At 49.8% G+C, this 24,905-nt stretch overlaps 1 long non-coding RNA gene across 2 annotated transcripts; it reads left to right on the top strand.

The window, feature by feature from the left end:
* The first annotated feature begins 1,873 nt into the window (after positions 1–1,873).
* Positions 1,874–14,921, top strand: LOC137479074 (uncharacterized). Of its 2 annotated transcripts, XR_011001957.1 has the most exons (3): positions 1,874–2,442; positions 4,067–4,151; positions 13,173–14,921. It is a non-coding gene; the product is annotated as an uncharacterized lncRNA (long non-coding RNA). The 2 variants fall into 2 exon arrangements; XR_011001956.1 differs by lacking the exon at positions 1,874–2,442 and having other exon boundaries at positions 3,969–4,151.
* Positions 14,922–24,905: the final 9,984 nt, after the last annotated feature.

Genomic DNA, 24,905 nt, shown 5'->3' with positions numbered 1-24,905 from the left:
CTAGCCAAAGGAAACCTGATGGTTTATAGAAAACTTAGGATGAAAAGAACTAAGCTTCCCAGAGAAAAACAAAATGTAATGGGTTTAGTGGTTAAGTGAGGCAGGTGGGAAGGCAGCTTTGCCACCCAGGTTTGTCGTGAGGTTGGGTGAGGAATGGGAGCTGCTGTAATCCCCCTTTTCTGCACTGGGCTGCTTCTTAAGGTCATGGGGAGTCTCTGGTGTCTGGTAAGAGGCTGAGCTCACGCTGCAGCCCTTTCTCGAGGGAGGACACTAAGAAGGGGTCTGTCCTTTAGCTGACAGCCTAGTGAGACTAAAACTCTCTGAGTTTTCTGTCTCTCTGCTAAATTGGGTTAAAATTAGCTGACAGGTTCCAAAGCGATTGAAACACAGAAGCCTACGGTGTAATTGCATAAGCCACTTTCCTTGGGAACCAAGCTAAAAAGCACCAGCATGTTTTACAGCACTTATTATAACAATCATTTTGTGTCTGCTTCAATGTTCATGGCACTGTCTCGATGTGAACTCAAGGAGTGCTGGAGGGGTACACAGCCCGTGAGCCTCCTTGGGAGGATGTGTGTGGATGCATGCAGCAGGAAAGCCTTTGGGATTTGGGGTCCCAGCCCTGCAGAGGTGGTGTTACCAACTCTGCTAGTGAGGCTGTGCCTGTTACCATCTAATGCCTCCTCTGAAGCCGGCCTTGCTCCCCCTGTTTTGTCCTTGGGGCTGGAGGAAGGGGCTCTCAGGGGATGCTGCTGCCTCTGTGCTGTTTTGCCTTAGGGTTGCTGCTTTCCCATGGGAAGGTTAAAACTCCGACTCTCATCCTTTCAGGATCAGGGAGTGGGATCTCCTCTGGACCTTGCAGCGAGGCGGTGCTGCCTGCTTCCTTGTCCTGTCCCAGTTGACAGTGGCTGCAGGGCTGTCCCTGGAGAAGGCTGTGCCTCAGGGGTGGAGCAGGGGCACGGTTGCTTGCAGCCTTGCTGTGCAGGGGGCCCTCGGGTGTGTCTGCTCCTCCCAGGTGTGCCCTGTGCTCCAGAGCAAGGGCAGAGCCCCGCAGGGCTGTACAGTGTGGAGGGAGATTGCCTCTGGTGGCCCCTCTCATCCTCTGGACTTGGAGGAAGACCTTTGCTTTCATATTTTAATATATTTATTTATTAATGAAAGGAGTGGGTAGGATGGAAAACTTGGGGTCGGATGAGCCCTGGCATCACCATCTCCCCACGGCTCAGCATCCTCCCCGCAGCGGGGCCGGGAGGTGGAACCGGGCTGGGCATCCCCTCGCTCTCGCTGGTCCAGAGCCCTGCCGGGGCCAGCTGCCCCCGAGCCCGGGCTGCCAGCCCCCGGAGCCTGCCAGGCGGCTGTGGCGGCGGGTTCGTGAACTCGGCTATGTTTTATAGCCACTAGAGGGGGGTCAGAGACTGCTGCCTTGGGCTGCCGGCTGCGGGGAAGCCCGGCTGGGGGGCTCGGGCTGAGCCCCACCCGGGCGCGCAGCCCTTCCCCGGCCCTCGGCGCGTTCCCAGCGTCTTTCCCAGCCTTTCCCTGGGGAAGGACAGTGCTGCCAGCCAGGAGGGGCTGGCTGCCTCTGCTCCGCTTTGTCCCCATGGGGATGTGGCCGTGCGAGCGGGGGGCAGCGCTGGGTTAGCAGGGAGCCAAGCTGGGGAGTCCCTGCAGCCCCCCGAGGGTTTGTCAGCTCAGCTCCAGCAGCACTCTGTGACCCCTGAGCCGGCTGGTGTCCCCCAAAATCTTCTCTTTGAGCCTGAAACCACCTGAGGCAGCTCTGGGCATGACCCCCCAGCTCTTCTGACCCTCGGGTGGATGTCCCTCCATCGAGCTGTGCTCCGCCGTGTCCCAGCAGCGAGCACGTCCCGTGGCTCTGCAAAGTGACCCCCCAGTGTCACCCCGGGTGCCCGGCCCAGGGTGTGTGGTTTCAGCCATTGCTGAAGGGCAGGCACTGAGGTTTGCCCAGGAACATCAGGCCATTGGGATCGCTGGAGCAATTTCAGCTGGCCAGGAGCAAGTCTGTTTATTGTCTCTGAAACCAGGCATTCGAGGTGCTCAATTTCCTTTGCTAGCAAAGCCCAGAGTAGTGTTTTGTGCCAAGATGAGAAGAGATGTTCAGAACACTTTTATAGCTCATTGTTTTCCCTCGTGGGCCCCTAGATGTGATTTTTCTAAAGGGGGAGGAAGTGCTGGATTTTCCATTTCAAGGTGCTGCTCTCCAAATTCTGAGTGATATGAGCCATAACACTTGCAAACTTCTCACGGACACCTTGGCAAGACTCAGCTAACTTCTGAAGAGAGAGGAAAGGATGAAAAGAGCTTGATTGCCCTTTGTAGAGCCCAGCACAGCATCAAGAGGGACTTTTTTTCCTTGGGAGCAATACACCTCTGCTGCTGTCGCATGGTAGATGTTCCTCATGGCTCTGGAGCAGGATGAAAAAGCAGGTAACTCCTCGATGGCATCAAAATAATGTTCTGAGGTCCCCCACACTTGTTGCTGAGAGCACCCAGTCCCTTACACCTCACAGGAAAAGCCTGTTCTCTGTGTCACTGGGAAGTGATGAGGCCTGGTTGCATTAATGGATGGGAGGGATTTGGCCTCTCTACCCCTCGGCCTCCCCACAGCTCCGGGATCGTTTTAAGTGCAAGGCTGTGGATTATAAATTATACAGCATTTATAATCAGGAAAACATCTGCTGGGTGCTCTTTGCAGTGGACAGGGCCAGCCAAAGGCTCCAGGACACGACGCGTAGGGGTTGCACCAATCGCCACCTGTCTGCTCCTATAATCGAGTTGATTTTTTACGATCTTGACACCAGCTTTCAAGATGCATGATCTATGTGTTTATTTAGCTGTCTTTCCTGGCGTCCCTTAGTTTTGAACTCCTGTAAATCCTCCCACTGTTGGATTTCTGCACTTTTCAGAGATTACATTTCCTGACAGTACATTTCTCCTTCCCCCTCACTCCGCTGACAGCTCAGGCGAGGCTCCAGGGACCAAAGTGTTCAAACCTGGCTCTAGAAAGCTGAGCTCTGACACAGAGTGGGTCTAACTTTCCAGGGCTGAGGAACTGGTACTGGTATAAGCAGGAGAGGTGACCCAAATGTGCTGCTTTGAGGTTGAAGTCCCCTTCCAGGTTCAAAATTGATCCAGGGGCTGTGTCAGCCTCCAGGACTTGTCCATGTGTGGCCTTTGAGAGGCCCTGCTCACATCATGTCTCCAGGCCAGAAAGGTAAGTGGCCTTGATGTGGCCAGAACAGCAACTTTTTATTAAAAAGTCCAAATTCTAGCTGAGGGGCACAAACTTTTGTAGCTCTGTTTTTTTGGGTTCCCGTGGCCCTTGCTCACTGATGTTCTCATTTCGACAGGAGTTAACCCACTCAAGAGCTTCCAAGGGATCCCAGTTCCAGTGATTCCCAGAAGGATCTCATTATAAATGGTCTTGTTTTTCACAAAACCGTGTCACTTTTGTCCTCTTCTTTTAGAGAAGTACAGCTACTGCTGAACTCCACCAGCTTCCAGATGTTTACAGATGGATGAATACTTGCACACTACTGGGAAACAACGTGCAGCAGCCTTTGCTTTTTGTGCTTTTTTCTTCCAGCAAAGCAGGTGTTGTTGAGCAAAGCTATAGCCAAGAAACCTCTGAAATCTGTGGCATGCTTCCTACAACCCTTAGCCTCTGACTGCAGCAGCTGGAAATATTTTCCATGGAAAAGCTGTGTGAGTTTTAAGGGTTAACATGGGCTGATCTGGCTTTCCAGGTGTGGTTTGCAACCAGCCTTCCTTTCCCAGCCTGTCCCAGCACCTTTTGTTCACTCCTTGTCCTCTTTTGCCCCTCTGGCCTTTTTCTTATCCCTTTCACAGAGCTCTTCTGCCTGGTTCTCAGCCCTTGTGCTGCCTGCCACAGCCCCTCCCTTTCCCTGCCCCTTTTGAGAAGAAGAAGGGGAGACTTTCAGGATCCAGAGCCATCCTGGCTCTGCCCCATGTCCTGCCTATGCCACTTGATCCCTGACTCTCTCTCTAAACTTCTTAGCCACCAGTGACATGTGAATTAATTTATTTACAGCTTTAATACCTCTAGAAGGAGTTTTCTGCTTGACTGCATGCTGAGGGTTTCCCCATCCCTCAAAGAGGATTCCTGGCTCTGGCAGGTACTGTGCTGATATGTTTCTGAAGCCAATATGAACTTATCCCAGGTGCAAATTTATGTTTAAAGCCCTTGCACTTGAGCTTGGATCAAGTGGCATTCCCACCCACTGCTGACCCTGCTTCCGAGCTCCTCTGCTGCCTGCAGCAGCACTCAGAGGCGTCCAGATAAAAAGGATTTGAATGATCTGTGTATCTCAGGACAAAATTTGCCAGCTCTGTTACCAGGCCCCAGCTGTACCTGCTGTTTCACTCATCCCTCAATCGTGCTGCCTCCCGTTCTGTGGTGCCATTTTAAACACCCAGCAGAAACAAAGCTCCTGGTAAAAGTCCAGTTTTCCCATGGCTTTTTTTGGCTAAAATCTTCAAGTTTTCACCAACTAAAGATCTGGCTGGACAACTGAAGCTGTGGGTAGGTGACAACACACATGTATGTGTGTGACGTGTCACTCTTGCTGCATCCTCATGCTGTACCTGGCAGCAGCATGCTTTGATGCATTTGTGGGGCCATGACTGAGAAACCCACAGAGGCAGAAAGCATGTCCTAACCAATGTCTCCACAGTGGCTTCTTTGGCTTCTTTTTCTCATCCTTCCCAGCGTGATCCTCGCGGCCATGTCCTCTCAGCTGTCCTTGTCCAGTAGAGATGAGAAGAATTGATGACTTACCGTGGGATAATTTACCCCTCTGCATAATGAGATGTTGAAGGCTCTCTTTCACATTAGGCTGGAGAGTTGTCTTTATGGGCATCCTGAAGACTTGGGCTTGAATGGAAACCCATCTCCCACTAGCAGAAGATTGGATACACCTCATCATCACTTGTGCATATTTTTGCCTGCCGCGCAACTGCAGGAAACTAAGTGAGGAAAGATTGATCTGTAGGTATTAATTTTATGGGGTTGTGTGGAATCCACCTCCCATCAATTTACCAACAGGTTAGGAGAGCCAATGTCCTTATCATTTCCCTCATTCTGGCAGGGAATAACCTGCCAAATGAGGTGTCCCTTTATAAGGGTGTTATCATGTAGAACAGCAAAGTGGATTTGCACCTCTAATGGCTCTGTGGTAATTTATATGGCATTAATGCCTAGCTGAAGCCTGGGTCTCGTTGTGTTGCTCCTTGGGAGAGAGATCTTCCAGTGCTGAACTGCTCCAGGTGGGACAGGGAGTGGAAACATGCTGGGAGCAAACAAGTCTCATGGTGAGGCGGCTGCAGGTTGAGAGCAGAGCCTGCCACACCAGACTGCCTATATCACAAACAATTGAAGTCATGTTTGCCCCTACAGGGCTGCTTGGACTGCACCAAGGCTGTTGTGATCCACCCATGTTGCATGTGTGTGCTCCTGCAGAAAGTGGCTTAGATGGAGCTCGATCCCTCAGTGAATTCCTCTTGTCCCCACCCCATTTTCCAAGTGGTTCGGTGACCACCACGTTCAGTTCAGGGCTGATGGGCCTTGCCCAGCCCAGCCTTCACCGCCAGCCTGTGCCTTTCCATCACATTTAGGCTGGAAAGGACCTTCCTTGGAAACTCTTCCTGCCACCAAGAGCTTGGTGACATGGCTTGCTAATGGTGTCACAGTCAGACTTTGCCCTCTAGGTCACATCTTTGGAGCCAGCACCCTTATTAGAAATACAACCCTTCTTTTCCCCCATATTTTTTTTAAAGTATCACTGAAAACTAAGGCACAGAGAAATGGAGCCCTTTGCCCAAGGTCATTAGCCAGCTGCAGAGTCTGGAGCAAGAGCACCCTGATTTCCTGGTTTTGTGTCACAAGTGTGAGCAGCACTGATGACAGCGAGGGCTTTACTGTAAGGAAGGGGGGGTGGAAAAAAAGCCATATTTCAACATGCTTCTTGCTCTGTCCCTGAGTGCATCCCCTAGGGTGAGAGTGAAGTCAAGAGGCTGCTGTGAAAGGGTTATAGCCGACCTCTGATCACAACCGATTAATGACAGCCCCAGGGAGCGAAAGCCCTTGAGCTGCCAGGAAGGAGGTGAGCGTGGAAAAGTGGAGAAGTTTTAAATGCAGCAGCCAGAGTCCAAAGTAGAATAATAGCCGAGGAAACAGCTGTGCCTGGACACAGTGCAGGAATGGAGGGGACTCATCCATGCCCAGCAGGTTGGATCCAACCCTTCAATCCGCTCTGACCAGACTTGTAGCCCTGAATTTGCTGGTGATAATTTGGGGCTTTTAAATTTGTTTGGTCAAACTAACCAAAAAATTTTTACTGTGAGAGTGGTTAGTATTTAGCTGCAAGCAGACGGCAGCAGCATTGTGTGAGGGTGAGGAACGCTTGTCAAACCAGGGAAACTGAGGCAGAACACCAGGATGGGGTGGGCAGAGCCAGGACCGGGAGGAACACCCGCTTCTCCCTGCACCACCAGACATCCAGCTTTGTGCTGGGCTCAGCAGAAATCTTGCCTTAATGTAATTAAAGGATGAGCAGAGGCATCTGCAAGAGGCTGTTTACGAGTGCAGAGGAGGGCATGCCAGGAAGATGCTCCATTCCCAGCTCCAGCTGCTGCAGGGGAGCATGACCCTGGACCAGGATGTGCATGGCTCGGATGATCTCCAGCTTTTCAGCTGTTCCATGAAGGGCTGAGAGCAAATTGGCTGCTAATTCAGGCAGGGGCTGGCTGGACTCAGCACTACAAACTGTGGGATGGGTGAGGAAACCCGTGCTTCTGCTCCAACAAGCCCAACCCTGCTTGTTAGACCTGGTCAATAGTTTCCTGTCAAAACCAATTCTCTGTCAAGCAGTTGTTGGTTTTTTTTGTTGTTTTTTTTCTTTTCTTCTTCTTTTTTTTTTCTTTTTTCAGCCAAATTTCTTGCTTTTGGTGCTCGAGGCTTTTTTTTTCCCTCCTTTCTTAAAAAAACATGTTGAAAACAGGGTTGTCAGCTCTCAGAGTCTGAATCTGAAGGCTCAAGCCAGCAAGGTCTCCAAGTGTATTTTTGATTTTATGTCAAAAGGGAAAAATAAAGAGAGGAATGGAAGAAGGTTTTTAAGAACTGATTGTCGGTGGAAAAACGTGTGTTAAAGAATGTCAGGAAAAATTCTGGGGGCCTTGTTTCTGTAAGACTCTTTGATGGCTTCTAGTTGTGAGTCTGAGGGTGGTTCAGATGGAGCAGAGCTTGTGATTCTTGAGGTGGTCCTGTTGCACCTGTGGAAGAGTTGCACTTTGATGATCCTTGTGGGTCCCTTCCAACTCAGGATATTCTATGATTCTGCAAGCTTAGGGACAGGGACGGTGGCAGCCCAGTTCTGGTGACATCTGAAGGTCCCTGTTAGTGTGTCCCACTCCCTGTGCAGGTTATGAGGCCTGCTGTGTCTTCTCTGCTGGTCCAGCTCAATGGGCAAAGCTTGCACCCAACATTAAACGCCACAGCTCCTCCATATAACAAAAAATGGTCTGGCTGGAGAAATGCTGCTTTCTTTGGGAAGCTTTGGGTAGAGTCTGTGCTCTGTCCCACGGGATTTGGAGTGGACAGCCTAGCTGGCAGAAGTGATAGGGAGGTGCTGTTCCACCCTGAGGGAGCTCAGTGATGATTGTTGTCCTTCCCTGGCCCCCTGGGTGCCCACGTGGTGCTGTGTGAACATCTGCGGTGTCTCTGGCAGCACCATGGTTTCAAGGGTTGATGCTCTGGCTCACTGATCTCGGAGCTACACGTGGACGCAGCTATGACTTGCACAAAGGAGGACCACACTGGGACCCAGAGGCTGGAGGGTGCCTTGCTCTGTGAGGATGCACAGAGGTGAGGGAGACCTGAGGGGGTGAGCTGGCCCCAGGCTTGCCAAAGCTTTTGGGTGTTGCCAGAGTTAATGCAGGGCGCGCGTGCGCCTCTGGCATGTGTTTATGCATGCAAAGAAGTGCCTGCTGGGGAAGGAGTGGAAGGCTTGTGATTTATCATTGCTCTGTAATGGGTGCCTTGCTTCTAGTGAAAGAGGTCAACATCCCTGAGAGATACCAAACCCCCTCCTTATTAACGTCCTGTTACAGCTAATGGCTTGGGGTAGGGCAAGCAGGTCTTACAAGGAAGGCATTAAAGAACAGCGCGACTTGGAAGGGAAGCCAAAGAATTTACAGCAATATTTACACAGAGGCTCTCCCCAGAGATAAGGAGGTACACAGTCAGCTCGGGAGATAAGCACAGCTGTGGGACCAGGCAGAGCAGGCACTGTTGTTTGTGCATCCTGAAGTTCAACAGGATCAGAAGCCAGAGCTGTGTGGTGCAGAAGAGGGGGATGCGAGCAGGACCACACACACCAGCTGGGACTTGGCCTCTGGAGGCACAGATGTTGTGTTTGCTCAGTGGCTTGCAGTGAGAAATGGGGCCAGCAGTGCTCCCTCAGACTCCTAGACCCAAGCCCCAAACCTGGGCTTGAAGGTATGGATTAATACAAGTTAATGAGTGCAGTGTCCTGTTCTGGTGAAGATGTGGAGATCTGGCCCAGGTTAATGTCCCTGGCAGCCACCATCTGTCCTGTCCACCACATGCTTTGGGAACTGCAGGTTGACAGCTGTTTCTCCAGTGGGTCCTGCTGGTGCACCCCAGCTCCATCTCCAAGAGTTCACCTTGATTCCACCTGGGGAGCCCTAGGGACACTTTTTACAGCCCAAAGAGAAAAGGCAAACGTCTGCATTGAATTTGAGGTGAGGTACAATTCCTAGACAAGCATGTGTCCCAGGACACAGGCTGTACAAGGTCACCCAACTTGGGGAACAACTGTGAAACTTCGTCTCTTTCCTGTCCAGGTGATGTTGCAGTCGGGTCTCCCCTCCGTAGTTCTTTAGCTCCACTTCTCCACCTTTCCTGTTGGCTCTGAGAGATGTGCAGTGCATCTGTGTTCAGTTGTTCCTCTGCTGTCCTGGCTGAAGATCCCTCAGACCATTCTCAGTCTTCTCCAGCCACTTGTTGCCAAACAAGCCAAAATCTCACATCCTCATCCAGCAAAAACGCCTGACCCAAACCTTTCTGAAGACAAAAGGAGTTTCACTTGGTGTTTTTTCTTCATTGACAGCACCAGGCTTTGGATGTAGTCATGTGGTGAAACCAAATAAGCCCTGTGCATAAGCCCTTACAGGAGGGCCCAACCTGCTCCATGCCCCTTTCCTGCATCAACCAGACACCTCCTCTCTCTCTCCTGGTTCCTTTATGTGCTCAAATCACCCATGGCCACCACATCATCCTGTGCTAGACTACATCTCCACCGTCCTCCCCGGCCCCCAATAGCACTCGGCCACTGATCTCCGAGCACTCCATCCATCACTTGTCTAGCACATTATTTATTTACCATGGGGGAGAGAAAGGAGTTGGGTTGTCTGGAGAACGTATTAAATTTTCATTTGTTCTCATTGATTCCTGAAAGGAAATTGCTGAGTTATGCCATCAGATTGGACAATATGGAGAGCATCTACTAGAGGGGGGTACTGGGTGTGAAAGAGGGGCAGAGTTGAGGTTGTTTTGAATATTATATGGAAGTTACAGTGACCATTTAGCTGAGCAACCTGATGAAATATATCGTCTGCTTCCCTCAGTCTCTGCTGGAGCTGCTTGCCCAGACTCTTCCCGGTTTCTCCTGCCATATGGGACACACGTGGTGCTGTTTCCTCCTGGCTGCTGGGTGAGGAGCTCTTACTCGCAGGTTTCCCCACCGACTCCGAAGCACCGTGCGTGTGCGTGGGAGTGGCTTCTGGCGAGGGCTCCTTCCCCGTCTGCAGGAGCTGCTCGGCCTCTTCCAGCTCATCCCAGTCGGTTTGGAGACAGTTTCCTCACATATTTCTTCTCCAGGCATGTCTGGGCTCTCTCCCCCTGAATTTCCGCTGTGGTAGTTAGCACATTATTTATGGCAATTTTTTCCTATTTTTTTTAGTATGTACTAATATTGTAGGTTGCACAAGAATACTGGCTTTTCCATAGGGCTCCTTGTCATCCAAAAGCTGCTCATTTTTTCTTTCCCAGCCAGAACTGGCATCCCAGCCAACAGTGATGACTATGGTTCAGGTTTTCCATGCTTCAAATTATTATCGTTCACGTTTTCCATGCTTTGAAGCCCACCAAGGACTGACTTGGAGTGTCAGCTGAGCACTGGCTCACATTAATTCATCTAAGTCCCATTTTCTAACCAAGTTAAACAAAAAGTGTCATCTGAACCTCATCAAGACACCAGGGTTGCCTCAACTTTTGGAGGAAGTCTTTAGTGAAAATGTTGAGATCTCATCTGAACAAGAGTGATAAGAAATTCTCCTTGGTGAAAAGTCTCATTGCTGGGATTTTTGAGGAAAAGACACTGTTATCTGGGTTAAAATGGCCACCTGTATCTCATGCTGCCTGAGGACTGTGGGCTGGGGAAGTCCCCTCATCTCTGAAGAGGTCACCTCCATCTCTGGCCCCTCTGACCCTGCTTGCTGCCTCAGGCCACAGTAAACCCTTAATTCAGGGATCCATAATGTAGAAGTGGAATGTTTTTACTGGGGTTTTATTTTTGCAGTCTGGAGGATAATCAGGGGTCCTTGGGTTTCTGTGGGAGTTGAAAGAAAGGACAGAGCAAACTGGCACTGTTCCCAGTCCAAAATGTTTTCACTAATTGCATGCAACCTTCCTTACAGGAGAGAGAGGCTGCAAATACCCCCGGCAGTTTAATTACCACTGTTGGTTCACGTTGATTTTATTTATGCTGCTCCCAGTGCTGCGTGTGAGCAGTGTGTGTGTGTAAGGTGGGATGCACAGGGAATCATGGGTGGCTTGAGGCTTGAGGGAGGGAGCTAAGGAGCATTTGTGTGTTTATTTGGGGGTGTGGAACATTTCCAAAGAGCCCTGAGGTACCAGGTGGCCGCACCCCAACACCCATGGCTGGTGTGGGTTGGGAAGGGACGGTGTGAAGCTAGACATGGGTGTAGGGGTGAAACCCCTGAACTTCCAGGCCTGTTTCCCAGAACTGCTTGTCTTAGCCAGCACCCTGACTCAACTCTGAGCCCCGTGGTGGATCAGCTCCCCTTGCTATCCTTCCCCTCCTCGAACGCAATGCGTTTCCTCCCCATCCCGGAGGGGGGGAGAGAGCGGCACGGGAGGAATCCGACACGAGCAGGCTGATGGCTGCCGTCCCAGTGCAGGCTCAGCAAATGGGGCTTGTGATGGATGAATGTGCAGGGCAAGAAGTAATAAAATGGGCCCCAGTCATGTAATCTTCCATTAAAATGAAATGCATACCAGAAATGAGGCATTTCTGCAGCTTGTACCATCTCCCACGGAAGATCATGAATAAAAGAGGCAAGTGTACTGTTGACAGATGCCGGCATGCATAAAGGACAGTTCCTATAAAGGCAAAGCCCCGGCTAACAGATGGACTAAAGATGTGAGATGCAGGAAGATTTACCAGTCTAAATAATTCAAGGGAATGTCGTATGGGGAGGCAGTGCTGGAGAGGGGAGCCGGCAGAAGGTACAGATGGAAAGGCAGGCCAGGCCTTTCCCACAAACCCATTAAGAACGTCGCTTGTCTGAGTGACAGTATGTCGCACAAGGCACCAGCAGAGATGGGTGGATTTGCCTCCAGCACTCCTTCTGCAAGGTCAGGAGAAGAGGTAATCTCAAAGGTTGCATCTATTTGAGGTTTGCCTCCTGCAAGGCCGCCTTCTCCAGCCTTCCTCCTCTCCCACCTCTTCTACTTCATCCCTTCCTCACCTGCTGCTGGGCAGAATGGGAGACAGAAATGTTTCTGTGGCTACAAGCAGAGGGTAGATGTGGCAAAGGCATTCAGTGCTCCCATTGCTCTTCTCTGCCTTGCTCAGGACATCCTTTGGACTTGGAAGGGGCCTGGGGGCTAGTGCTGGGTGCCCTGTGACCATTAAGGGCATTTGGTGGCTTTACAGAGCTGGGTGGAGAGACGTGGCTGTTGCGTGACGTTTCTGTGCCCTGGCGACGGCAGCTGGAAAAATTTTGTGAATCTCTCTGGCCACTAATCAGAAGTCTGAAAAGGGCTGGCTGAAGCATTGCAGCGTGTGGGGAGGGCTTTGGCAACACGGGATGCAGGGATAAGCTGATGTAGGAAATGGCACAGAGGATGGGGCATCGTGGTGGCTGAGAGCAGGGCAGCGGACTGCACACTCTTCCACTGTTCCCTGGGAGCCTGGGGTTGGCTTTGGTGAATGTGAGACATTTTGGGAGAAGAGGGAGGATAAAGGGCAAGATGCAGAGGGCTAGATAGAAGTCAGTGGCAGCTGCTTGGCAGAGATTGTGCGCGCTCTCCGCTCGGAGAGGACGCCTTCCCCGGGCTCGTCAGCCGTCTGCAGCACGGCGATTAATCATTGGTGTCAGAATCCCTAATCCTATTCAATGGAAAACAAACAGCACGGCATCCAGCCCTGTGCTGAGCCCAAGCAATTAGCATGTTTACATGGGCTGGGGAAGCTCAACAAAGAGTGGCCAACGGGGGCCACGGGAAATGAACCCTTGTCAGCCCCTGATGTTCCGAGCGCCTGGGATCCCCAGGCTCTGACTCAGGCCCAGGCTTGGAACATGGCTCAAAGCAGTTGGATGAAGCTACTTGCCACCAGAAAATGATTTTTCTCGATTAGGGCTCAGGTGTCTCTGAGTGTGGGCAGATGCTGAGGTGGGGGGATGTGTCTGGTATGGATGGTCAGCTGGGGAAACTGGAATCCGGAGGAGATTAGGGGTTTGCTCCTGCTTAGGCTTTGAATCAGTAGCAAAAGTAGCAGCCAAAGCCTTTGCAATTCCAGCAAACTCAGCCGTGACGCCAAGCCCTTGTCCTCATTCCTCCTGCTTCTCTCAGGCTCTCCCTGCTGCAGCTGCATCTCTCTTGCTGGAATTATTTTCATGTCTTTGGGTGTTCTGGGTTAGGATTGGGCTCTGCAGGGCAGGGGATGTGCAGGACCAACATACCTGGTGTGCTAGCCCTGTCCCTGGGGGGTTCAGGTCACTCACACAGGCTTCAAGGAGATTTGAGAGGTGGGTTGCAAGGAAAGATGCAGGACTAACCAGACATATCTGTCCCTTGTGTGTGTCCCCAGGGCCTTGTAGCAGCCGCCTCAGATGAAAACCTTTCCCAAAACCAAGAGAAACAAAAAGCTTCCTCAAAGTGGATGGAGATGCTGCACGGACTGCCCTGCCTGAGCGTCTCTTCCCTACTCTGGATTATTTAACTGAGTTCTGCAAACACAATTTCAACAGCAAACAGCTAAGCAAGGGGAGCAAGACATAACCTTTGTTTCTGCAGGACCTACCAGAAGCTGACAATGTGGGTACGTGGACAATGGGAAAAACAGTTTATGTTTTAAGCTTCATATGACCTCTGGAGTTTCTGGGCTTTGGAAGGTGAGAGTGAGACAATCCTCACAAGCACTTGATCCCTCTTGAAATGAAGGGGCTTTCCTGGGTACACAGCTTTCCCCCTTCCCTCCCAGAAGTGTATCTGATTTTTGGGGGTGGTAAAAAAAGAGGATTGATTCAAATAAAAATGTATTTGTATGAGAAAAATTATTTCCTTCCATGAGTAAACACATAGTTTGAGGCAAATTTATGGCTTTGGCCTGGTCATTAATATCTGGTTGTCAAAAAGTATTGGTTTGAACAAAAATATGTTGTAATAAAAATGCATTGTTTTGAAGAAATTTATTGTCCCCATGAAAACCTATTCAATTCAGAAAGATATGTTGATTTCAATGAAAATCTATTTGTTTTAAGAGACAGAGAGAGGGAAGTTGCACTCAACTGAGAATCAGGGGCTTCTCTCAGTACAGATCTCCATGCAGTCCCTTGGCTATTAGGATGGGAAAAGCTGGAAAATCAACAACTGGGCAGCAAAGGAAACCTGTAGGTCTTTCCTCTGCTCAGTGACCATCCTCCCAGCTGAAGAAAAGTGCCCCATCTCCCCTAGGGTAATGAGTGGGAGGTGGTTGTCTCCATTCCTTATGGATTGGATGGCTTCTTCCACAAACAGCTCTCCTCACCCTGCAAATCTAATGTTTAGGTGACTTTTAAAGGCCCTTTCCAACACAAAGGGATCTATGATTTACCCGTGAGGATCCCAGGGAGTGGCTGCTCATGAGAACCCACCTACATCTGGAAAGGTGCATGTCTTGCAGGTGACCTGGAGACCTTCATCTTCTGCTTCCTGTCTTGAGCCACGCATGAGCAGCAAGAATGTGTGTCGGTGAGTACCTGAAGGGGAGATGGCTGTGTCCACACTGCCTCCCAGAGCAGTTCCCCTTTGGCTTGGTGACACGAGGAAAGGGCCCCTTTTGGCTCAGGGCAGCTTTGTGGTGTGTCTTTGTGGCTCTCCTAGCCCTGCTCTGAGATGGGACCGAGGCTTGCTATCCTGCCTAAGCCTCTTTCCCTGCCAGCAGGGACTGGATGAAATTCACCCTGAGCTCCAAATCCCTAATGCTGCCTTAGCTGGGATTATGAGAGAAGCCACCATGCTATCACCTGAAATCCACCTCCCAGTGCCTCCCGTTTAAAACAATCAGCAGATGTTTGCAGTGGGCTTTTTCTTTCATTATGCTCCAACTCTGCTATTTAATCAGCTTCCTCCTTCCTCTGTTTGTACAAGGTATCGCTTGCCCATATTAAAGCGGGGGAAGGGAAGGTGCGAGATGAAAAAAATAAAAAAAAAATTAAAAAAATAAAATTGCCTACCCAAGAAATGTCACTGCCGCAGTGTTATCCCCTCCCTGCCAACACACACACGGGTTCTGGTGTCAATGGAAAGGTTGCCTCTGATTAATATTAATAAAGAATTAGAGCTGTGTTTGTCATGATCACTTCGTTTGGTATTGCTCTGTGTGGCAGGTGAAAACAGAGGAAGGAAGGGAAGAGGTCTGCATGGCATTCATTAATCATTTCATCAGGAAGGAGTCCAAAGCAGAGGCCGGCCTTAACAAGGGCTGCAGGCAGGGATGGGGACATGTTTATTCAGATGTTCCTCCTTATGTCCCTGACCTCCCACCTGGTCAGCTGGTGTGGGCCTCCAAAGCTGAGATGCCCTTCTAGGATCCAGGCCATCCTACCCCTAAACGGGTCTGGCCTGGGCTTGTCTAGGTTGAGGTGATGTCACATGGAAGTCTGACATAGGTCCACTATGGATATCTGCTCATCAGTTGAAAAATGACTCCTTAAGAGGTCCTTGTTTCCCCTTTGAGTCAAGAGGATTAATAAAGAGTGGTGAGACTGTTCTTTGAGAAGCTGCCTGCTGGTAAACTTCCTTCTGCATGCTGGGACTCCTCAGAAGAAAACTCAGGCCAGGTGGGCAGTGGTCAGGACTTGAGAGACACTTGTGAGACACGGTGGCCTCTGGGAACTCTTGGAGTAAGCCCTAAGAAGCCATGTTCTATCTCCAAGGCAAGGCGGTAGGGATACACTTGAATTTAAAGGGCTTGAATTCAGAGGGCTCCTTGTCCTTCCCAAAGATGGTTCCTCCCACCATAAAATAGGTGCCTAACCCCACAGCCCTTGCTCTGTTGACCAGAAGACCCTACAGCTAACCTTATACTTAACCAACTATTCAATGGTTCAAGTCCAGAGGCTAAATCTCATCTTTACAGAGCTGCTCCTGCAGCAGCCAGCCCTGCCCTTGGCACGTGGGGGTGTTGGGAACACAAAGATGAATGTCACAGGAGTTCAGGTTCTGTAATTTATGCAGGTTGGAATTAAGAGCGAATATTTGAATTAAGAGGAGTAATAAAATATTAAGAGCGAGTGGCTCTGACTGAGGCTGGTACCTTGCACTGGGTTCATGGAACACAAGTCAGTCTTGGCTGATGTTTGCATGCAGAGCTTAGCGTGGGCAATTTATGCAGACTTTTAGTGGTATTTTGTTTCTTAAAAGTGTGGAGATTCCCGTAAATCTTGGCTTGAACACATCTGTGTGTGGCCAAATCTGGTCTCTGCTTTCTTTATAATCTGTATTTTCTGGCTCCAAGACCAGAAGGCCATACCCACGTACATATGGCAAAAGTTCTTTGTATTAAGAATTTACAGCTCAACCTTCTTGTTCCTTTTTCCATCTTTTTCCTCCTTTCCTCCTTTTTTTTTTTTTTCCTCCTTTCTTTTTTTTGGGATGCTATTTATTATTCAAATGTGGGGAGAGTCGAGCCAAGTGGTGCATTGCTCTCATTAATTATTCTCTGGGATTAAGGAATCGGTTCAGACCATATCTCCCTTAATCCTGTTTTATTAATTTTATATTCTTGCCAAAAAAACAAAGAAGCTAAACAACAACCACGGACCCCCCCCCCCAGCCCTCTCTACAAAGGGATCATGCAGCTTTCTGCTGGGACCCTGAGAACAGGAGGTCTCTGGTGTTCCATGGATGCTCGTTTTTTAATTTGATAAAATAAATTAGCACAGGATTAGAGCCTTCCTGATAGCACAGCTCAACTGCAGTTGCCACCTTAAGGGAGGCATTAAGCATCGTTTTTAGTGCGGAGGTGAAGTGGGAGTGAAGTTCCTCAGAGAGAGGGAGCTTTCCTCTCTCTAGGAGCGCGACTGGTGGCCTCTCCTCCCCTCCCAGACACAGCCAAAGGGGCCGCCTTTCTCCAGGGACAGGTTTTGGAGTGGGTGAGGTGGACACTGCTTGGTCAGACACACACACGAGACCATCAGCTCCTTTCATACAGCAGCCATGGCTGATAATTGTAATCACCCTCTTCCTTTTGGGATATTTTGGAGATGTAAATGAAATATTTTTCCCTAAAACAGCAGAGACTTGACTCCTGAGAGTGTTAGCTTGGTCTCGGAGGGAGAATGGGAAAATGGGAGTGGGGCTTTTGCAGGTTTCATCTCCTTTTCATGACAAAGAGGCTCCAGCTGGTGCTGTCATCAGATTCTGATGGCATGAGATGTGTGGAGGACCGGCTGGGAGGGAGCAACCTGTGGCTGCACTGCAGATGTAGTGGCCTCCAGACTGTTTTTGTGGCTGCCAGAGAGGAGAGAAAGGACAGTGGTTCCTCGGACAGAGAGGAACCTAAATTGGGCTTCCAGTCAATCCCAAAGAGTCAAAGAGTTTGCAAGGCAAGAGGATCTGGGCTCTGAGTGCTGGGCTCAGTTTCTTGAGGCTCATTTTGAGCCCCACGAGGGAGAGGCATTTGGTCCCTCAGCTGGATGGGATCTCTTGGCTGGCTTTTGGGAAACCCATGCCATGGAGACATTTAAACTGGAATTGGTGGGACAGTTCTCAGAGCTCTGCAGTGCAGCATTTGAGACTGGTGACAAGGGTTATATAAAAAAAAGAGACTGTGATGGCTGCGTGGTTGATGAGTTTCTTGTCCTGTGCTCATCTTGAAGGTGAAGGACAACTGTCCCCACCACTGAGCTGGGTGCTGGGGATGTGTTGTTCTTTGCCCTTAATCTTTCTGGAGGTCAGGCTTTTGTAAGGCCTTCAAAACAGAATCATGCCTGAAATATTGATGACTGTTTTCTCCCTGGAAAAGGTGTCTGGTTTGCCAAAAATGGCAGTGGCTTAGCAATGAGTCCGCAGAGATGCCAGCTGGGCTGAGCTGTGGTGGAAGGAGGTGTGGGATTCACCCTCAGCTTACCTGGGAAGGGCTGTGAGGATTAGCAGGTGTCAGCAGAGAAGTGCCCTAATGCTGTGTTGGCCTCAGGGTCACTGCTGAAAGCTGCTCCCTCTTTTGAGGGTGTCTTTGACCCTTTGCCTGACCTCACCTGAACACCTTTGCTGCAGAATCGAGGGTCACACTGGAAGCCTGGTGATGGTTTTGAGGCAGTTGTGGAAATTCCCACAGTTCAGGCACCTAAACAGTGCAGAGATTTTTGCAAAAGATCTTCCACTCAGTAGTCATTCACACAGGAAGGCTGCACAGACCCTTCAATAATACCAACACCAGAAAACACCCTCAGGGCCTGATTTGTCAAACATCCCAAACCAAGGCTTATCTATTTCCTCTGCCTTTTCTCTACCAACCAGGGATTTCTTTTCTTCTGCAAGGTGTGTGTTATGATTTCTTGCTTGTGAAAAGTCACAAACAGAGAAAGCAGGGAAGTTTACTTTTATAGAAAACACAGAGTTCCTTTGGAGGCAAACTATAAAGTGAATGGCTTTGTTTGTTTTATTCAGTCTAGGAACAACTTCCTTAATTGTGTGTAGGAAGAGCCAGTTCTTTCTTGTCCTTTTGTTAGCAGAGCTGGCATGGAGCAGGACCACCATTGCCAGGTGCTGGGTATTCCCTGTACAAAAGGCTTAGGCAGGATTTCATTGCTTGGTAACTCTGTGGCCTATGGAAACCCACTTGGACCACCCAAGGAGGTGCCAGGCTGGTGCCAAGCAAGTAGTGTCTTATCTCAGCCTGAGACCCCCAGAGTGGATAGATGGTGGGGTGGGCTGCCTGGAGTTGGTTGGAGGTGAGTTGTGCTCTGGTCCTAGGAATATGCAGAGGAATCCTCAAATGATGCCAACAGAAAGCTGAATTAGACTCCATCCTGCTCCTGAAATACTGTGTTAGCTGACGTGTAGCTCACAAAACCAAGCTTTTCCAGAGGTGTTGGGGCAGAAAAAGTAATCTGTGCTGATTCCTGGGTGAGCTGGGTTGGATTGGAGGGGCCTTCCCTGTTGTTGGAGAAGTGCTGTGGCATGGCTGGAGCAGCCTCCTTCTCCACAGGGACATAAGCCAAAGCAGGGTGTGGGCTGGGAGCACTCCTGGAATTGGCCTTAGTGGCCACTGGCTTTAAAATAGCTGAGAAAAAGCCAAAAGTATACTGATAAAAATTTCAAACAGCTGCCTTCAGGTGCCCTGGTAGTGTTTTGATCTTGTTCCCAAACTTTTGGGTGAGGGAAGAGCTAATTTAAGTTAATTTGCATCGTGGAGCATCGCTGATGTGCCAGGGAAGGGGACCTCGCAGAGCCACTCAGAAGGCAAGCCAAGAAAACAAAGGCGTGTATTCCCAGATTTGAGGTAGGAATTATATACACTTAGAGTCATGAACTCTGGGTAATAATTGAAAGGTCAGATTGATGAGAGCAGCCTCTGAGATACGATTTCTATGACAGCTTGATGGATGCTCCACTATCAAGGTGTGCTTTTAATCATAATCTCATTACTCCACTTCTTATGGTTCGACTCACCTAAACTCATGGGAGGAATCAGGGGCCACCTCTAAAATGTGAATTGGCTTTTATTTGGAGGTAGAGGAGTTGAGTGGTTGGGAGAAGAAAAAGAAAAGAAATGGGCCAGAAGAGAAAAAAAGACCTTCTGGGCCTAGGATGAGTCAAGAGTGTGTGTGAGAGCAACACCCCCATGGATCCAGAGCAGGGCTCTGGGTACCTTTCTGCTGGCTGGAACTGGTACAGGTGCTCTGGAGCAGAGGAGAGAGACTTGAACCTCTCCCAGCATCAGCATCAGCCATGAATCCCACAGCACTGCTGCCCCAGGAGTCTGGGCATGGGGCCTGTGGAGAGATGGCCACTACAGCTCTCCCAGGCATGAGGAGAGCTTTTTTGGGGGGAGAGAGCCAGTGCTGGCTGTTCACACACTCTGATCTATCTATCCAAAACCCATGAAGATTTCCTGATGTCCAGCTGCAAAATGTGCCGATGGACAGCACCAGCTTCCACAGTCCCTGTGCCTTGGAGAAGGGAAGAGCCTGTGGTGCACAGGAGCTGTGGTGCACAGGAGCTGAGAAGATGAAGCTGAGCTTTATCCCAGCTAGATCCCAAAGAGCCACTGAGGGGACACCACCTCTTCTTTTGCAGTAAATACCAAGAAGCCCAGAAGATCCACCACATCCACTGGCCCATCCACTCTGGCCGTGCAGCAAAGGCTCCGTGGGCTGTGTAATGACAGTGGAAATGGCCCTTTTCCCATGTAGGTGTTTCCACCTGCACTGCTGCATCCAGCTCTGGTCCCCAGCACAAGAAGGACATTGCCCCTGCTGGGGAGAGGCATTGGAAGTGAGCCCAGGGAAGGCCACTGAGATGATTAGAGGCATGGAGCACCTTTCCTACGAGGAAAAGTTGAGATAATTTGGATTGTTCAGCCTGGAAAACAGAAGGATTTGGGGATGACCTAATTTTGGCCTCCCAGTACTGAAGGAAGCCTACAGGAAAGATGGAGAGGCACTTTTTATGAGGGTGTTTAGAGAAAGGACAAGGGGGATTGATTTCAAACTGAAAGAGAATAGGTTCAGGAAAAAAATTCTCCCTAGTGAGGGTGGTGAGGCCCTGGCACAGGTTGCCCAGAGAAGCTGTGGATGCCCCATCCTTTGCAGTGTTCAAGGCCAGGTTGGATGGGGCCCTGAGTCTAGCAAAAAGTGTCCCTGCCCATGGCAAAGGGGTTGGAACGAGATGATTATTAAGGTCCCTTCCAATCCAAACCATTCCACGATTCTATGTCATCAGCACCACCATAACCCTGGGGGACCTGGCTAGTGGGGGCTCCCAAAAAGCATCCTCACTGGCTCCTCTCTGACAGCTTGGTGCCAAGGCTGGAGGAATTCATTCTCACCTCCCTGGAACCTCCTGGAAGAGTTAGTATGGAAATTTCAACCTATTTTTAAGGGTTATTTTCACTCAAGTGAAATCTATCAAAGAAGGAGGGTTATTTTTACAGCACGCAGCAACTGCCGGTTGCCATGGCAGCGGGCGGGCGAAATGCAATAAAGCATCCCTGTGTTATCGTAAACACAAAGGGAACCACGGGCACCAGCAAGAAAGGAGACTGTCGTGGGGGAAACTCCATGGATCCCTCACCAAGACCCTCGCTTGGCTCGGGGAGTGACAGCCAGGGGGATTTCATGGGGCCCTCCATGCCCATGCAGGGCCTGGTGGGCCAAAGGGCTCTACGAGGGCCTGCCATGACTGTTAGCAACACTGATATGTCGGCCCGGGATGAACTTTTTCCTCTGTTCCTTTGGAAACACTTGGAAGAAGTGTTAGAAAATGCATCATCCAAAGAGGGGGAACACACATGACTCTGTGTTTGTTTTTGATCTGACTTCCAGGACAAGGAGCAGGCCCATGCAGGGCCTGGTGGGCCAAGAGGCTCTCAGAGGGCCTGCCATGAGTGTTAGCAACACTGATATGTCGGCCCGGGATGAACTTTTTCCTCTGTTCCTTTGGAAACACTTGGAAGAAGTTTAGAAAATGCATCATCTAAAGAGGGGAAACTCACACAGCTCTATTAATTTTTGATCTGACTTCCAGGACAAGGAGCCATCATCAGTGGAGGTCTCCTCTTTTAAATGTTTTCAAACTGTGAAGGGATTTTGCATGTGGTAAAAGGGTTCAACCTCTCCATCTCTTCCAAGTGTGCCCTGTCACGGCATTAACTCAGCTGCCCTGTTTCACCTCAGCAGCTGAGCACATGTGAGTAACTGGAGTGCCCAGGAGAGCCTTGGGGTGTGTGGCTGGGACCCCGTTTGGGCTATCACTCATGAATGGTGGCCACCTGTGCGTCCCCCCTTGTGTCAGGTACACCACAGAAACTTCATGAGCCCTTTGAGGTGCTTTATTCCTGAAGCCTGTGCTGCTCTTGGGCTCTGTGGAAGCCACAGGGCTGTCCCTCATTACTCTTCCCTCCTAAGATGCAGAATGTCCTGAGGTGACAGATCTTGGCTCCACAAGGTTTGGCTGGGCTGGGGGGAGCCTGACACGACCCTCAGTGGATGTTTTTATTTCAGTAATGTGAAGGAAGATCAAAAAGGCACAGGACTTGGCTTCTTCACCACACAGAAGCCTCTTCGAGAACCTGAGGGTTTTTTTGTGTGGGAGATCCAGGTACCCAGAGCGCTTTTGTTCAGCAGCATGTTGAATCAGGTACCAAAGCCTAGACCACCCAAAATGCCTTGCCATTTGGCTCACCCCAGAGATGTCACTGAGGTTTTGGGTTTGTCACTTAGCTCTGACACTGGAAAAAGCCAGTGGTTTTAAATTTCGTGATGTGGGGCAAAATCCCTGCAGTCATGAGTTTGGCAAGAGCTGCTGAAGACCAGGATATTCTTCATCCTTGCACTATGAAAACCGAGTTATCCCTAACTGAAAACACCCTCTCCCCACCCAGCCTAAGGTCAGTCCCACCCCAAAATGTATAAATTAAATCCTCGAGGACATGCACACAAGTTGGTCATCCCAATGCCACCAAATGCCAGGGGACAGATGGGTGTGAAAAAGGCGAGTCCCTCGCACCAGCCAGAAGTCCCACTCCTGCCTTCTGCCAAGATCCTGCTGCAGGCTTTGCAGGGCAATGGCTTTGAAGCTCTGGGGCTTGCTTTTGCAGGGAAAAGGAACAAAGGCAGGGCTTGCTGTGCAGCAGCGTGAGTATAAATAGATCCCTGGGAGGGTGAGACCAGCGGGAGGGGAGAGATTGAGATGATTTCTCTTTCCAAAGGAACAGTCTTGACACCACTTTCTTTTATGGCTCTACCTCGTAGTATCAAGTGATTGCTCCTTGTGCCCTTATCTAGGCAAGGATTGTGTAAAAACCCCGGCTAATTGCCGCACCGTTTGCTCCATTTTTTTAAAGGTTAATTTTCTTTGTATTGAATAATAAGAAAAAATATGATAATGTTCAGCTGGAGGTGTATGGTGTATGTCACCTAAAAGGGTTCCTAACTACTGGGGCTTGAATTGAATGATTAGAGAGTAAATAATCAGGGAATGTGGCTCTCTGGGAGTCCCTCTGAGGAAGAGCTCGAGCTCTCCATCAGCCTGGTGGTATTTAGGCAAACTCTCGCTTGAGGAGCACTTTCACCAAAGACTTCTCCAAAGCAAAGGCAAGGAGGGTTCCCCAGGGGCTGGGATCCCACCCTCCTGCTGTCAGCACACCCGGATACACTGGCAGAGCTCTAGATGATCTCCCTGAGATTGAACCTAATTCACAACTCTCTCACCTACGGTTCCGTTCATAAGTGTTTCATTATTCGGGGGTGAGTACGTGGCAGATCCATTCTTTGATAGCACATATAGCATGTTACACTTTACAAAGCATTAGCAATAAATGCTTAATGGAAGAGGCTATAACAAGCTGTTAGAGAGAAAGCCTATTATAGAACGTGGGCTCCTGCTAAAACAAGGCGTGCGTCTGTTTAACACCTGATGTTAACTCGGGGAGCGTGTTAGAAAGCTCTGCTTTTTGGCACAGAGAAAATGAGAGGCATTTTATGTATTAAAGTGTCACCAAATTTTCCTCCCTTTGTTTAAAGCAATCTTCAGAAAGTGTTGTCTGAAAGGTAGCTGGCTGAGATGGGAATTCTGGAGGAACCGAGAAATGCAGCAAGAAGACCTCGAGCACTTTTAGCATTTTTAGCACAAAACCAAGCTGGTTTTGGTAGAGTCTAGATGCCTCTGGCCCAGCCTGAGCTGTGTACCCCACAGCCCAGTCTACCAGGGAAATTCAGCTCTTCATCTACAACAGCATGGAGTGACAGGACAAGTGGCTTTGGCTTTAAACTGAAGCAGGTCAGGTTTACATTGAATACTGGGAAGAATTTCTTCCCTGTGAGGGTGAGGAGGCCATGGCACAGGGTGCCCAGAGAAGCTGTGACTGCCCCATGATCCCTAGCAGTGTTCAGGGCCAGGCTGAATGGGGCTTGGAGCAACCTGGGATAGTGGAAGGTGTCCCTGACCATGGCAAGGAGGCTGAAATAAGGTGATTCTTCATTTTCCTTCCTACCCAAACAATTCCATGGTTCTATTTGCAAGGTCCAGCCTTGAGTCCAACACCACTGAGGCTGAGTCCCAGCAGTGCTCTGTGGCACATAAACCTGCTCACCACGTCTGTGTCCACGCAGTGCATGGCACACCCTGCGCAATCCGTGATGATTTTGGGACCAGCATAACTGGACTGGGCTTCTCAGACCTTCAAAACAGACCTGCTGTTCCCCACTCTTCACACCTGATCCCTCTGTCTTATTCCAGTGCTTCAGCAGTTAAATGGAAAATGGTGTCTGAGAAGATTAGAATTAAGTTATTAAAGCATCTGGACACTTTTAAGAGGATTGCTGAGCATCGTAGTACTCAAGATTGACTTGAGAATTTGGGGGTGGATTTGCAGCTGGAAGAAATTCCTCATGTACTGTATACCTGCCCCTTGTGTATATGTTAGCATACTTGGCACAGATGTCTCTTTGTTTCCGTACAGGAAACTAATTGCCTTTCTTGTTTCAGTCTGAAGTTTTCTTGTGTCATTCTGTAAATAATGAGAGGCATTTCTCAAAGTTTGCCAGCGCCTTTGTCTCTCCTGACAGCACTTCAGCTGCTTGCCCTGTGCTGGAGGAGCATCCCCCTTGCTGGAAACCTGGTGTAATCTCAGCAGGGTCCATGCTGGCCAAGAGGTTTGTCAGCTGGGAGACGTCCTGCAGGGAAGCAAAAGTGTGGAGGAGGAGGTTTTGTGTGAGTGACAAGCTTTGCCTTTGAGCTCACCCTAACTTCCAGCTTTTGGTGTGAATTCCTGGAGATCAAAGTTCCTTATTTACCCCAGCGCAGTGGGGGCAGCAGCACCAGCCAACACCTACTGTCACCCATGGGGATGTGGCCCCCAGCAGTGCAGCTCTTGCCTGGAAGGGGGATTTTCTCAGCCCCTCCCAGTGCTTCTGACCCTCTGTTTTCTTTCATGTGCCTTTTAGAAGCCGATTTTTTGGGTAGGCAGCCTCTCCTTGTCTCTAAGCTGTATCTCTCAAGGCTTAAAGAAGAAGAGCAGAAGTTCAGGGTTTGTGACAGAATTGGGAAGGTGATACCATGATGGAAATCCAGCTCTTTCCTCCTGGTACCAAATGATGGTTTGCTACAGACCCAT

Source organism: Anomalospiza imberbis, chromosome 9 (assembly GCF_031753505.1).
Source record: "Anomalospiza imberbis isolate Cuckoo-Finch-1a 21T00152 chromosome 9, ASM3175350v1, whole genome shotgun sequence".
In the NCBI taxonomy this organism is placed as follows: Eukaryota; Metazoa; Chordata; class Aves; order Passeriformes; family Viduidae; genus Anomalospiza; species Anomalospiza imberbis.
Note: the sequence above shows the minus strand (reverse complement) of the source record. Positions and strands in the feature narration are given on the sequence as shown.